Source organism: Danio rerio, chromosome 6 (genome assembly GCF_052040795.2).
Source record: "Danio rerio strain M-AB ecotype USA chromosome 6, GRCz13ab, whole genome shotgun sequence".
Lineage (NCBI taxonomy): Eukaryota > Metazoa > Chordata > Actinopteri > Cypriniformes > Danionidae > Danio > Danio rerio.
In genome coordinates, this window is record NC_141026.1 from 40,664,311 (window position 1) to 40,680,995 (window position 16,685).

At 34.7% G+C, this 16,685-nt stretch overlaps 1 protein-coding gene across 4 annotated transcripts in view; it reads left to right on the forward strand.

Moving 5' to 3' along the window:
- gabrb3 (gamma-aminobutyric acid type A receptor subunit beta3) overlaps positions 1–16,685 on the forward strand; it is a 138,855-nt gene that overhangs the window by 111,261 nt on the left and 10,909 nt on the right. The gene's annotated exons all lie outside the window — the stretch shown is intronic.

Sequence of the window (16,685 nt, forward strand, 5' to 3'; positions counted from 1 at the left end):
TGATTCATTATATGTACAAATTAAATTCATTTGGCAAAATGTTTATGATTTTTACTTGTGAATTCACAAATTGTGTTGTATTTATGAATTGTAAAAATTGTTACTGTAAAACCCTTCAGAATAACAATATGAAATAACTGTAGAATTTGCTTCAAGTGCTGCTGAAGTGGAAATTCGTGGTTCAATACAAAGAAAAAAAAACTCACTTTGAGAAAACCTTACAAATATGTATTTTAAATTGAAATTTGTGGACACAAGTAAAAAAATGTGGCAAAATAAGCCTTTACAGTGTATTTTAGATGACGTCTTTAGATTTGACTGAAAAAAAAAAACGCGTTATGAAAAACTCAAAATTGACATTTTTTTCTGCAGTGTCGCTTCTTAAATCACAAAGGGCAGTTCAATATTTTTTTTAATTACATGGTTTGCGTGTTTGAAAGTGTGTTAGCTCATGCACCCAGGTGCAGCTCTTTCAGATAGATGTGATATGTTGGTTACAAGCCTTCTTTGTGGAAATTGTCCTCATTAACCATGTTAAGCGGAGAAATGAGAGCACTTTACACTGGGAGGGAAGAGTCTCTTGGGTCCCCCAACACGAATATATACCACCCATCTCACCTGCATCATTACAAGCCCTCCACGCTCGTCCATCTATTTTTCTCTCTTTCTTTTCCTCTTTTGCTTTGTCTTTTTTTACTGTCCTCCCACAACCAGGCAGCCAAATGAAAACAAAGGGATCAATGTAGCTAGAAAACAATTACATTTAACTTCCATTTCAATCCCAAGGCATGCAGCAGCACAGATGAATCTCTGCCTTAAATGCCTCTGTCTCGCCGCCTCCATCCATTCTCTGCAGCCAGCCACATCCGGCCTTAAATCTCGCTCTGCATTACTGCAGCACACTTAAAGAGCTTGGTTCATTTCAGAGAGGAAGTTATCAAATGATGCAAGACCCAAACATATTGAATGATGTGGATGATGTTTCGTTCATGCCTTCCGATTGTTTTGCTGACGTGGTCAGCCTGGTAGGTCTTTTCAGGAGAAGATTATTGAAGATTAGGGTAAGGTTAAAAGACCAAAGCATAGCATATTTATAATCCACATACATATGTGAATACATCACAAAGTTGACTGGATATCCATTTTTATTATTATTATTATTATTATTATTATTATTATTATTATTATTGTGTATTTCAGGTTCCAGATTTTTTTATTAACCTTTTTATTTTATTTTATTTTATTGTTTTTGTTTTGTTTTGCTTTATTTATTTATTTAAATTTTGTTTTATTTATTTATTTATTTACTTATTTATTTATTCATTTTGTTTAGTTTTATTTATTTATTCATTCTGTTTATTTGTTTGTTTTGTTTATTTTGTATATTTTTTGTTTTATTTAATTATGTATTTATTTTGTTTTGTTTTGTTTCGTTTAATTTTGTTTTATTTATTTATTCATTAATTTTATTTTATTTTATTTTCAGCACTAAATCAGCATATAAAAATTGTTTCTGAAGAATTATGAATACAGAATCTTCAGAGTCTTTAAAATCTTCAGAATACAGATATGCAATTATGAGGTTTTGAGAAAATTTCCTTTAAAAATATGCAAATATTGAAATTCAGTTCTAGACAACATAAATCGATAAAGCAGATGTTGTTTACACTATACTGAAAATAAAAGCCAAGACCAAAATTTCTAAATATATGTTTTTTTTATCTATGAAGTTTCTCTTCTTAACCACTTTTAAAATACTTTAATTGTACTTTTTGTATACTGACCATCATAGTATAAAAATAATGACTTTCAGAAATTGACTTTTTCTTTTCGACAGCAGAAGCTTTACTCTGCAAGTTTAGAATTATGTTATGAACACTTTTTAGTTGAGAAATTCTTTTAAAACTAAGCACATCTGGTCCAAAGAACTTGAAAATAGATCTTGAGTGCTCTGCGAAGTTGCATTTTCAAAAGTGTAACTCAAAAGAAAGGCATCCTACACCGTTCGCTGCAGACAGGTCTGTGTAAGGTACGGTAGATGCTTGTTCTGGTTAGGTAACTGAACTGAGTTTGATCCTCCTTGCTGTGACCTGGTCATGCACAAATCAATGCAGTCTTCACACCAGAACACTGCTTTTGAGTTTATGTAAGGCAGGACAGGCGTCCGTCTGCCCACACATGTCCTCTCTCTCTCTCCCTCTGGAGACTCAGGCCTTTACACTCAACACACAGGGGGAGTGAAAGTGGAGACCAGTTTCTTCTTTGCTCTCTGTGGTTGTTAAATTGCATTTTGCGTAATATTCAACTCTGGGAATAAAGAGTGCAAATACAAGGGCTGAAAGACTAGACGTGCTAATTTTAGGTTGTGATTTTGTTTGGTTTTTTGACAGCTTGTGTTTTAAAAAAAAAAACATTCTGGGATATTTTATGAATTTATTACAGACTGGTTACTGATTCTAGAACAGCAATTTTCTAATCAGTCAGCAGCAACTCTAGTGGCAATAATTGCCATCACAGGAATGAATTTGATTTTAAAAGACATATTTCATTTTTCAATTTTACAGATAAGAGTGAGTGTGGCCATTGTACCTTTAAATAAAGTCTTAACACAGTCACAGAATACAACTTACTTCTAAATCAATATTAAATATATTGAATTGCTAATAAAATTTATGTAAATGGTGGGATCTTTTATATTTTGGTCAAGTTAGGATATATGTATATGTATTTTTTAGACTATTTGTATACATTAACACATTGTAATTATACATCGTTATTACATTGTTAAAACATTACCAATTGGTATTAATTATTACATCAGTATTGGATTTACAGTGATAATTAAACTCATGATTCAGAACAAAAAAATTTTAAATCTTTTTTTCATCAACAAGGGTCAATTAAATTATCCAAATGTTACAGTAAATATATTCATAATCATAAAAAATGTTTCAGAATTCTACTTCTGATGAATGACAAAAATTGCCATGAGATTAATATATTTTTTTATGTATTGAATTAGAAAATTAAAAATTTTAATAATATGGGCCCTATCTTACACTCGGTGCAATTAGGTGCAAGACATGTTTGGCGTGATTTGTTGTTATTTTCAGACCAGCTCAACCCTTATTTTCACATTTTGCATTACGTTGTTTAAATAGCAAATCCATTTGCACCACTTTGTGAACTTATGGGTGTTTATTCATTATTTTCAGTTTATTCATGACTATTTGAATTTGTATAATGGTATTATTAGTAGTATTATTTATTATATGCATATTTATATTTGTTGTAATAAAAACAAGTTTAGATTTGTCCACCTGTTTTGGAGATGTATGGATCATCATATGGGGCTTAAGAAGTGTTCGGATGTAATTCTGTGTTTTTTTTTTTTTTTAACCATAATTCATTATTATTGTTCATTTATTCATTTGCTGAAAATTAAAACTGAATTTAGAATTAGTCTTGGAACAAATCTTTGCTCTTTACAACCAAAATTAATTATGTAGGCTGTTGGTTGTCTTCAGTAGAGTGCATACAACACCGTTTCCTTATCCACGAAAGTAAAGGAGTAAAGTCTACAAGTACTCTGAAAAAAATTATGTCTGCAAAACTGTTGCAAACAATTTATTTGTGTTTAATTTTTAAAAATAAATGAAATTTAATAAAATTCTACTTAATTTGTTTGTTTAAATTCAGCCCAAATAAATTGTTTACAGCCACTTAACGTAAAAAATTGAGTAAATCCAACAAATCATCTCTGAATATTTTTTTCAGTGTAAAGTAAAGAGAAAGTAAAGAGGCAGAATGGAAGAGGAACATTCTTTATCCTTGTGCTGCAGATTTTATGTTTGACAGTTTTCTCGCTAGTGAAGTATTCAATTTTTCAACTTACAATGTCCCCCATGTAAATAGCAAATGTGCCATGGCGTGACGCAACTGACTCTTTTAAGGGAAAGGGAGATAAGATTGGTTTAATATACGTTATGCTTAAAACACATCCATAACTCATTAAGAGAATAAGCACAACCCTATTAGACCATGCGCCAGGGCGCAGAGCATATTATTCCATCCTTAAAAAAGCAAAAGTGGTTTTGGACATGCCCTTTATGTTCTTGCGCCATGCGTTTTAGACTTTGCACGTAGATTGTTAAAATAGAGCCTAATGAGTCAACCATACCATACATATTTTTAAAAAATAATTAACGCAGCCTTAATGGGCATCACAAATCGTTCATTCATTCATTTTTTTTTTTTTTTGCTTAGTCCCTTTATTAATTTGGGGTCACCACAACAGAATGAGCCGCCAACTTACCCAGTATATGTTTTATGCAGCAGAGGCCCTTCCAGCTGCAATCCATCTCTGGGAAACATCCATAAACAATCATTCACACTCATAAACTATGGACAATTGACCTGTACCACATGTCTTTGGACTGTGGGGGAAATTGGAGCACCCGGAGGAAAACCCCTGTGAACGCAGGGAGAACATGCAAACTCCACACAGAAACGCCAACTGACCCAGCCGAGGCTTGAACCAGCAACCTTCTTTTTGTGAGTCAACAGCACTACCTACTGCGCCACTGCATCGCCTGCATCACAAATCATTTAAAAATATTTTTGGGATATTTTAAACATATTGACACATTTAAACAATTTTATGGCCGAGAAAAATCTGTCTAAAACATGGGCTATATAGACATCAGACATCACTATTTCATCTCTTTTTTTGATTGATAGTTATAATTATCATCCAGTACAATGAAAATTTGATTTTGATTGATGAAGCTGTGCTTGAAACATATTAGGGTTGGCAAACACTGCCACAGCATATTCATTATGTCTGCCAAAATCCATAAAAATGACGTTCGCCTCATAATCCAGAACAAAAATCACTTTATTCAGAGGGAATACTGTTCTCTGCTGCTTTAGGGTGAACACTGAATTATTAAAGCCTTTTAAATAGTCAGGAGATGGGAGAAAATAAGAAAAGCGTGTAGTTTCTTTTAAAAATCCACTGTCTGAGATGTTCTGGACAGTCAAAGTCATGGTCGGATTGTAATTCCAGGAATTGTGCTAAATGTAACTTTAAATGTTAATGCGATGCCGCTCAGGGTAGAAACTAGGACACGAGTGGTTTGCAGTCAGTCGATGAGCCCCTTTTCTCGTTAACGAGGTAACGCCATTCCTTAGGGAGTGTGAATGTGATGGAGACAAGGTCCCCTGTAAAGCACACTGCCCTGCACTAATTACACTTTAATTAGAGGAAAAACCCAAAGCAACACTCTGTTACTTCAGTGCTCCAGATCTAAGTGAAGATCAGGCTTGTCATACTCATCACTTACAGTTTTTGCAGTGGCTAAAAGCTAGAAGTTTTGCTTTTTTGTTGTGAAAATTGCTAAAGCTTTTATTTCAATATATGATAGTATTACGATATTTATAATAGCGTTTTTAAAGAAGTATGATAATAAAATAACTTGATATTTTTGTGTATTGTTTTGTTGTATATAAATGTTGAAAGTACATAATCCTTCAAACCATTTAATTTGCTAAAAGATTCAAAAGTACAGCAGGTCACACTATGAAATAAGGTTTCATTGGTAAATGTTATTAATGCAATAACTAAAATTAACAGTGAGAAATACAACCCAGGCTCATTCTGAAAACGTACCTCTTTATACATTTCTGGAGAGCGCCAAATACATCCCAGGAGCTACTTTTTTGCAGTTTTTTTTTTTATGAATCCACCAGAGGCCGCTATGTACGCTTTTCAGATCCTAAATTTCTCTCACAAGTGCGATTAATGCTTGCTGATCTTGACTGACTAATTTACCGACTGACCCATCCTCCTCCTTCCCTAAATCCAACTGACAGTTTTCAATGCAATCCAGAAAAATTAAAGTCCTGCCACATTCCCACCCTGTTATTTCCTTGTTTATTTTATTTATCTTTGCCGGACTCGAACCCCGTTGTCACAATTCAACTCCTCTCTGCGTCTCAAGTCTGCCGACATACTTGGCAATCTAACTTGACATACTGGTAACCATGGGAAAGTTGTCCATACGGAGTAAGCAATCAGCTGGTAAGCGCGAAAATAATATCATACCGCCACCTACAGTAGCGTTCGTTTTAAAAACAAAATGCAGCCATACGTACTTCTGGCTACATAATTTGCGTTCTACAGGAATGTATATAGAGCTATGTTTTCAGAATGAGCCTATGTTTGAGAAATATTTCTTACTGATGGTATTGTGTTATTCGCTGAGGTTCCATCATTCATGTTTAATGCAAATGTTGTAATATCACATGAGAAACGAGTGATGGAAAGGACAAATTTAGAATAAAAAAAACAAATGTATGTATGTAAAAAAAGTGTTTTATCCTTGCTTGAGGCTGTTTTTCCAAAAACTCTGATGTACATTAGCGAACATTACACCCACATGACTCCACTAAAGTTACCTTGTTTACTGTTGGTTACTAGGTTACCAATAATACAGTCAGCCCCTCCACCAACGCCTCTAAAATTAAAAAAAATTTGATTTGGAAACTTTGGAGAGTTTCAGTTTAGGAAACTTTGCTAGTGTTAGTTGATTTTTTTTATAATTTAAAAATCAATAAGCATAAAATTTACATGCTCTACAAGGAGTATTCATCATCATTATCTAATGTTGTATTAGCCTTATCCTTAAGTGTAACAATAATAGTGTTAACATAATGCCTGTTTCAAGAGTTCACACTTAGCTGACAATTGATTATAAAGATCCTCAAGCCCAGGGCTCCCTATCATTTGCATTGCGAGAGGGGAGTTTGAGCTCTGGTAGTTCTCGAGAACTACCAGCTGTTTATAGCTAAAGACAAATTAGGAATTGCCATAAAAGACTTACTGCTGACTAGGACCAGATCTATGGTGCCAATTTGGATCAGTCAATTCACTTATGTCGCATGTCTTTGAATGGTGGGATGAAATGGGAACCCGGAGGAAACCCACAAAGATACATTGACTGAGGACTTAAAGTGACATTCCTGCTGTAAGGCAACAGTGCCGACGGGCTGCCCAATCTAGGAAAAAGGGGGATGAGTAGGGGTGAAAGAGGGGATTCTTCAAAACAAAAATAACTGTGGTATGAAATGTGGTATGGTTAAGAATCATCTGATTAGTAAATCATGTGTTAGCTATTGCGGGACCAGCTGTGGTCAATTATAAGCACGTGATCCTCTCGAAATTAGTTGATAAAAAAACTTGACAAACAATCAGTTAAATTTCAGTCAATATCTCTGGTATGTTGTAAGTCAGATTTGCATTTGAAAATGTTTGTTTGAAAACATAATAGACTATTTACCCTTTAAAGAGTACTCTTGACATACTCATTGAAAAATCCCTGGAGTGTTACTGAGGGTTATTACAAGACTAGAGCTTCTGACAAGAACTTTTGCAATATACAGTATGTATAATGTAATTAAGGTCAATGAAGTTACCAAATATGGTTCTTTAACAGATAAATGGTTTAATCTTTAAGCATTTGGTGTTGTGATGAACAGTACTGTGAGGACAGCAGTCTGACTATTCTCATTTAAGTATGATGGAGTCTTGCTGTGTTTGTTGTAAAAGCGGTCAGCCTTTGCAGGGCAACTGAAATATTGACAGTTTCATTTCTTGCTCCAGTCAGGCATATTCACACTTATGTCCCACCAGAGCTCAAGCAGAGTCAGCAACAAACACAAGTGATTTGAGTGTCGGTGTTAACCGGGAGCCTGCGTTCGTAAAGCAGATTTATGTCTAATCTGAAAATGAACTTTGCTGAAAGGTGGAACCACTAAATATGCAGAGCAGTGGCTAGAAGAAACTCATATGACCATGTTAAACGGATAGTTCAATCCAAATATACCAATTTTTAAAACCGTTTATTTTTATTTTCTGAACACAAAGAAAGATTTTTGATGAAGATTACATTCTTGATTAGAGTTGATGAAGATTACATTCATCACTTCTTGATTTTTTTGAAATATTTTTTCATTAACCTTTAAAATGAAGGCAATCCAAAGAAAAATTGTAGTGTTTCTTTTATCATACTTCATTTTTTGTCTGTAGATATGAACAATGGAGGTATTTTTCTTAAAATTGTTTGTTTTCTCCCGCACTGAAAAAATTGTGATTGAGCCTATTAGTTATCACAACATAATATTTTGAGTTATGTTAACTTATCTGGCTAACTCAACACCTTCAAACATCGGAGCTTTAAAGGGCCATGAAACCCCCTCGTTTCAGCAGGGTGTTTTCACACCTCTTCTTTGGAAAAAGCCAGAAAAGTGGGCGTGTCCAGCTCTGTTTAGGGGGGAGTGTCGGAGGAACTAAAGTGGGAGGGTGTGGGAGTGTCGATTTGGGCACGCGCGAGTTTCAGAGTCAAAATACACACACACACACACACATACATACAGGAGAATGTGATGGTGTTTAACCTACATGGACATCTGTAGTCGAATTATTAGCCAAATTATTAAATGGTGGACTTTAACTGCAGTTTGGCTCTTTCATTCAGGGAATTCATTCAAGCCCCTCGCGACAAACGAGATATTTGATTTGAGGAACTGCTCTAAGCGTGTATTTTTCATGCAATGTTTGATACCGCACGGCGAATGAGAGAAAAAAACCCTCTGCATTTCCCAGAAACTTAGATGCACACGACAGGTAGTGTCAGAAAGCCGCGCGTGTTATTCCGGTCACTAAATGCGGTAAAAACCCTACACGAGGTTAAAGTTTGGTTGTGGTGCTAACGTGTTTACACTCTGTGCAATAGTTTGTTAGATACGAACAAACTGAATAAACAAAGAGCACTGGTCGCTCACTTACCAAATCTGTAGAGACAGGACAATCACCAGCAACTAGAGCCGCGTCTTTATGAAGAGAATACTACAAACGATTCCAGATCTCAGCGTTTGCAGATGAGAACAGCTCTCAGGTAAACAATAATCCTCCTTAGACACGTAAGTTATTGTTGTCGCGCGTCGCGTACACTGTAATCCACACGTGAGTCTGAGCTCTCACAGAGAGAAAATGAAAACGAAACTTAACTGCAGCAAACTATAAAAGCAACACTTCACGCTTGTTTTGCCAACACAACGTGGCGTCTCTGTCCTGAAAACACGGTGATACTAATGAATATTAATGAAGTTGCACAATAGAGTGCGCTGATTGGTTTAACCCAAGCCTTACTCATGCATTAATGTATCACACTGTAAGACGTAATAAGACACACTCTGACACAGACGTCCAGTCTGCACGCTGGAATACACACTATTATGTCATGACCGTGACGCAGCTTCAAAAATTCGTTTCAAACAGGAAGTACGAATTTGCTTAAAATAACGCAAAAACAACCAATTTACACTTTTTAGTGAAATATAGGTGTCCTAATAGTGTTTTTAGCAGTGTGGGACACATATACGACTGTCAACAGCTCAAAAAATGTGTTTTGGTGTTTCGTGACCCTTTAAGGCCTAATACTGATTCTCTTTTTGTACCCACACCCCTTCCCCTTGGCCCTTGGAACAGAGTGTGAAGGGGAAGGGCTTCAAATTTACAAATTTCAAAATGGGGCACCACTACAGCACATGCACACGTCATTATGTCATCGCGATCTCTTGCTTCATATGAGATCGGCGATCACGACTGCTGTAACTATTCCAGTTGCAATATGTTTTTGGTATTGATCCTCAGGAAATAACTGAAGGCAACATCATCATGTTATAATGATATAATGTGGCAAAAAGCTCATAACTGTACTGTGCATTTACACCCTGGCCATATTCATCTATAAAAACACAAGGAAACAACATTAACATTATACCACACACTGTAAAAAGCTCATTCTCAGCCACTAGATTTTTCTGACAGAATTTTCCAGTGTCAGATGTGGGACTACTTACTATACAGGACTTATTATTAGGGATTATAGATAGGGAAATTTAGCTGATTCTCCTGACGTCCGTGGCGTGCGCAGCCATGCTGCGGTTGTGGTGTATTCAGGGAAATTTTCTTACCCTTTGGTTTCAAGTGTGGTCCTGAAAAATCTCCCTTTCATGGGGTATAAAGCCCTTCCCCTTCAAGCTAAAGAGAACTGGGACACCTCTACCACTTCACGTGAATGCGCAAAACAAGGGGAAGGGGTAGAATTGGGAATTGGCCTAAATATTACAAATATTTCCAAATGAAAGCTAATAATTCTTTTTTATTGTAATAAATCCCCTTCAAAATTGTATTTGTATATGTTTTGTAATTATATATGTGTATGCGTTTTGTAATTATATGCATTATTTATTTATTGTAATACTTTTACTTAAATTAAATTTGGATGTGTGTTTACCTGCTTTAGTTTTTAGGTAGTTTTTGTGCAGTTTTACTTCACCATTTAAGTGAAGTAAACTTAAAATTTTAAGGCAGCACGAACTCTTGCTATTTAAAGTTAAAATACATTTTCCAGAGTGCACTAAGCCATAAATCTTCATTTCAGCTTCAGCGGCACTTACACCAATATCTATAGTTTTAATAGTATCTGTAGTCTAAAGATTTTATAATTTATAATTTGCCTGATGATATACAAGATTTTGAATTATGGAGTGATAAAAAGAGGTGAACACAATCTAAACAATCTAAACATAAGCCAAACAATATTAATAAGTAGGGAAATAGCCAAACATGTCAAATAAATAAATTAAATAAATAAATAAATAATTAAATGATCAGACTTTATCCAATGTTTAGATTTTTGTGATTGAAATGTATGCAAATTAATGGATATTTAATTAAATGAAAAATATAAAAAATACACATTTTAGAATAGCTGTTATACAACAAGATATTTGCAATTTGTGTAATGTAGTCAATCAACTGGAAATTTATATATTTTTTACAATGTTCCCCTATAGTGCCAAGAAGAACCAAAAAGCACAGTTGACAGTCTCCTAATCTAAAGAGCCCTTCTCCACTATAAAGTATTCAAATGTTTCTTGCATATAAAAAATTCTTTATGGAGCTATCAATACCAGTAAAGAATCAATTTAAGAGTGTAACTCTCAAAACACATCACACAACAATAAGATTTTCTGCTCCACTGAAGAAAAAAGCTTGATTTAACTTCAGACAGTCTTTGATTTTATTACATAAAGGCCATTCATAAGAAGATCTCCTTGAAAAGCAGCAGTAAGTTACAATAAGCTTGTGACAACTAGTCTCACTCTCAGACGGCACGTCCTCAGACGCCCACAGTCTGTTCGCTGACCATCTGACTGATGCATATTGCTCATAAAACTGGAAAGCACTTTCTCAATCTGGCAAGCTCCAATCTGATTGGCTGACTTATCGCAAGTTGTGGGAGTTAAGTCATGCAGGTTTTTATCAGTCTGCTTGGAAACAAATTCATGTTTACAAGTTATTGGGTTGTTAAAAAAGCTTTTGACAATAATAAAAAAAAATGTTGGATCTGCCCATTTTGTCAGGTTGGTACAGTGTTATTGTTAAACTATTACCATGAAATGAAAACCCTTTTTGTTACTTGACATTTTATAAGCTAAAAGTTTATTTCATTTTATTTTAGCCATAGTTTCAAGGAAATAATTCTTCATATATCAGCAGTGGTTACTTCTCACCAGTTTTGAAAAGGCCTGCAAAAGTGATCGTTGTATGAGTAGACGAGGAGAGGAAAAACCAACCCAGGCTCATTCTGAAAATGTAGTCCCGAGGACGTTTCTGGAAACTGCAAAATATGTCCGGTACACACGTATATTAAAAATACATACCTGTAGGTATGTATTTTTGCAGTTTTTGTTTTTAAGAATCAGCGAGAGGCCGCTGTGCGCGCTTTTTCGCTTCTTGTACGTCTCTCGCGAGCACCGTTCGTGTCCGCGCTGTTCTCACATAAACCCCCCCAGAGGCCCCTGTCGAACGAGCTTCCGTCTTTCTGAATGACAGAATCATTGACCGTGTGGCCGGCCAATCGGCTGACCCACCCACCTTCTTTCCTAAACCCAATCAACAACGATTTACAAAAGCCGTCCAGAAAAAGAAATGCCCTCGTCTGATTTTTACCACGTTTTCGGATTTTGACCACATTCTCGTACTTTTATGAACTTGTTCGCTTTATTTTTTTGGATTTTGTTTTTGTGTTTTCTTACCTGATTTCTGGAACCGCTCCCCAGACTCGAACCTGGTTGACGTCGTCATGGTCAGCTTCTCTCTGTGCTTCGGGTCCACCAACATACACGACGAGCTAAATGGACAAATTGTTTGGAGCGGGAAAGCCCTCCACACGGAGATGAGCGGCCGGCCGGCAAGCGCCGTAAGGAACGCCGTCACACCACCCCATAGAGTTCTCTTAAAAAAATCTAATGCAGCCATATTTACCTCCGGCTATGTATTTCACGGTCACCAGAAACATCCACAGGACTACTTTTCAGAATAACCCTGGGTTGGGAAAAACAGTCAACACAACAGATTAAGATTCACTGTTTGATTTGATTCCTCATTTACTAAAAAACAAAAAGCATATATATATATATATATATATATATATATATATATATATATATATATATATATATATATATATATATATATATAGGATAAAAGGTGTGCAATAAAAAAGTTAGTCAGTTTTGATCACAGTTTGAAAAAAAATGGGCTTTCCTCAAACATTAGTAGTAACCATAGTAACTCAGTGGCAGTTACCAAAACTTTAATTCATCAGTGCAATCTTGCGAACATCGCCGTTTGCATGGAGCTGATGAAGATTAACCAACAAATTTGCTCAAAATTATTTGCAAAGAGGTAGCTAACAAAATTAATTGTTCAATGCACCGCGATGCAGATGGGGACAATTTGGTATCGGTTCAGTAATAGATCATAACCGGTTATTATGTACTGACATTATACAATCCGTGCAATGTCATTTGGCAGCATATCAACTCTCAATAATTGCAGATTAAAAATGTTTGATATATTACATTTGGGAGTTTGAACAGCATATTTGTGTTCTTGTGTTTGTATGTGTGTGTGTTTGCGTGTGATTGTTTTTATGGTTCAAAATGACACAAAGTTCACTCAAAGAAATATTTTTTTGCTCAATCAAACTACTTAAATAAAATGAGCTGAAACAACACACTTCTTGCGATTCTATTGGGACAACTTAAGTTTTTTTATGTTCAATCCACATAAATTTGTTAAAAATGTTGAGTTTACTCAATCAGTTTGTGTTGGGACAGCGTGATTAAATTGTGTGGAACCCTGCATTTTTTACAGTTGTATAATGACATCGGTTTGACATAGTTGTACTCTATCAGTGTTTGTTTAATGTCCCTGTAATTCAGTATGCTTAAAATCATATTTAATGAGGTTTTTGAACTTTGCCGCTTGTTTCCTGTGATGGCTGGGTTTAGGGGTATAGGGCCATATAATTAGCTGTTTTTACCTATTGATGTTACCTAATAACATTACCCATATTAAGTGTCCCTGTAAACCATGTATACTAGTATGTGTGCATGCACATATCTGAGTGGGTGTTTGAGCAGTTGGAGTATCGCTCCTTTCTGAACTCGCAGTCATAGTGACTCAGGATAGAGTCACAGTAGAAACAGAATAGAGCATCACAGCACAGAATCAATAAAATGCATAGAAAATAGAAAAACTGCTATTGACTTTTCTATTTATATAACACAATCCATAATATAAGGCATTCTATTAAATATGAATAGCTTTTGGGGAAGCGAGGAAGGGAACATAAAAACAACAACAGTGCTGATCTATTCTCTTCAGCTGTGGCCAAGTTGATCAGTCATGCTGTTTTATAGCCTGTATGTTATTCTCGATTTCCTCAGATCTAGCCTCAGAACAAATGAATCCAATAGAATCGCCTAATTAGGTCAGTACTCACATAATGCAGAATAAACAAAAGGATCCAGTGCTGTGGCAATTAAAGGTGCAGAAAACAGGAGAAAACAGCATTTTACTTATGGATATTTCAATCAGTTAAAAAGCTAACCAGGCATAAGTGGATTATTCATAGCTAGATTTGAGGGTGATGTGGTTGTGTAATTCCATTTACCAAGCAGGGCTCGGATCTGGCATTTTAAACATTGTGACAGCACTCATTCTCAGAGTCCAGATTCTTGGTGGGCGTTGGAACAGAGGTGTCAAACGCGAGCGCTTTCATCCCTGGCTGAGTCCTTTCCTGCAGATTTCAGTGTCACTGTGTTCTGCCTTCCATAAGCTCGTACTTTCAAATTAGTTACACTTGGTTGTACTGAGACTGACTGCGCGTGGAAGCCTCAAAGTTTGCAGGACTTCATAGACCATATGGTGAGATTGTTCACAGATATATCAACCGAACATTCAACATTTCTCATTAGTTACTAATCCTCAGTTTATTTCTCCTTATTTTATTTTACTTTATTTTATTCAGCACCAAATCAGCATATAAAATTGTTTCTGAAGAATCATGTGATACTGAAAATCTTCAGAATAGAGATATGCATAAAGCTATGAAGATTAGTGTATGTAAGTGATGTTAAAGTAGAAATTTATGGCTCAGTGCATGAGGAAAAAAACATTTTGAGGAAACAGTTCCTTTACAAATATGCATTGCAATTAAAATCTACTGACAACAAAAATGTATACTATCTGGATTATTCAATAAAATACTTTCTTTTTATTATACTGAAAAAAGACTATGAAAAGCCAAGTCCAAATATCAAAATTTGTGTTTTTATCTATTTCACCTCTTTTTTAATGCTTTAATTGTTCCTTTTGTATATTGACCATCATTTAATTTATTTTATTTTATAAATGCTGAAGCAATATGTAAATATTTTAAATCCATGCAGTGCGTGTGGTTTATTTTTTAAACACATCAAAAATGACGGATTTGTATTTGAAAACTGTCATTTATATGTGTGTGAAGTGAATAAGTATGTGTATTACCCTATATGTACTGTTGTGGATGTGTCATCTCTCTGAGATGATTTTGAGTATTAATTTGGCCATAACTTTTTTCGTGGAATGATTTTCGGTGACAATTCTTATTTTGACACATATTTGGAGAAAATGCTTTGAAATAAAAAAAAACTGTGGGCAAATTTATTACCGTTTTATGATTGGGATGAAAACATCCAATGAATAAAACTGCTGTAAAAATGCATTAGATAAAAAATTATTTAAATTGTTTATTTAATTTGAGATTTATCAACTTCATTTCTGATCAAAACTACTAAATGGCTTAGAAAGTTACAGGGTTTTACAGGTCTTTAATTGCCAAATTTATGAATGATGTCACTGATTTGGTGAAAAAAACTTTTATGTTTTCAATATAAAACGTAATTGTGGACTTATTTTATTTTTTATTTTTTACCTTTTATCAAAGTCTTGGACATGTGCAACAACACTGCTTTTAATTCATTGCATTTTGACTAATTTTCTTTTGTCAAAGAAGGCTGTTTTGCCCAATCTCCATTGATCTCCATTATAACCACATTTTTTTATTACAAACCATGACACCATATAATCACGCGTTTTTGATTGTTGGTGGTTTTCCCTGTTGAGAAGAGATCATATTTGGAATATTTACTGTTGATCATCAGTTGGCACCATTAACTCTTTAGATTGGACTGTGCAAAAAAAAAAATCTGGATTTTTATGCAGTATAACAGCAAATAGAAGTGTGTCTGTGAGAGTGTGAGAGTGACCTTTGCACACTTATCTTATTGTGTCTGAGAAAATCAAATGATGCATCTTATTTCTCAGAACTACATGAAGTTAATAAAAAGAAAGTGCGCTATGCAGAAAGTGTTTATTTGTGCACCATCAAATGTGGTTATAATGGAAGTCAATGTGGCAAAAACAGCGTCAAAAAATAAATTAGGGAGAAAAAATGAAAATCTAACAATGCTTTAAAGCCAATCATACATTAATCATTCACATGTCCACGACTGTGATAAAAGGTTAAAAAAAGTGCAGTCCACAATTACTTTTTATATTGAAAAAACATCATTTTGTGTGTGTTTTTCACCAAATCTGTGAAATAATTTGTGAACTTGCCAATTAAAGAGTTAAAATCCTGTAAATGTCTAAACAATTTTGTAGTTTTTAATCAAGAATGAGGTTGATTAACAGATTAAAGCAAAAAATAAAAAATAAAACAAATATTTATCTGATGCATTTTTACTGCAGTTTAAATCATTGGATGTTTTCATCCCGAACATAACAAAAGGGTCACAAATTTGAACAGTGCACAAGGGTTAAGCATAATAATTGTAATTGTGTCAAGTTTTAATCACTCAGCAATTTAATTAAAAAGCTGGATGCATTGCTATCACAACAAATTAATATATTTAAAATTCCAATGAAAATAAGGCCTTTAGTTGGCATGAATATAACTCTTACCTCATTAGTGCATGTGGATTCCTGAATATGCAAATTAGTCCCCGCCTCCACATCAGCTCGGATTACCTGATCCACTTTCATTTTCTCAGCTGAAGTGCTAAACATAGTACACAACGGCAAGGGGCAATATTCATTTAAGTCAACCATATATGTTGAACCAGAAACAGATTTCAAAGAATAGAAGGAAGAGTGAATTATACTATGTTGATATATCTAAAGTAATCCTTTTATGTACAGTACTGTATTTTTGTCAATAATG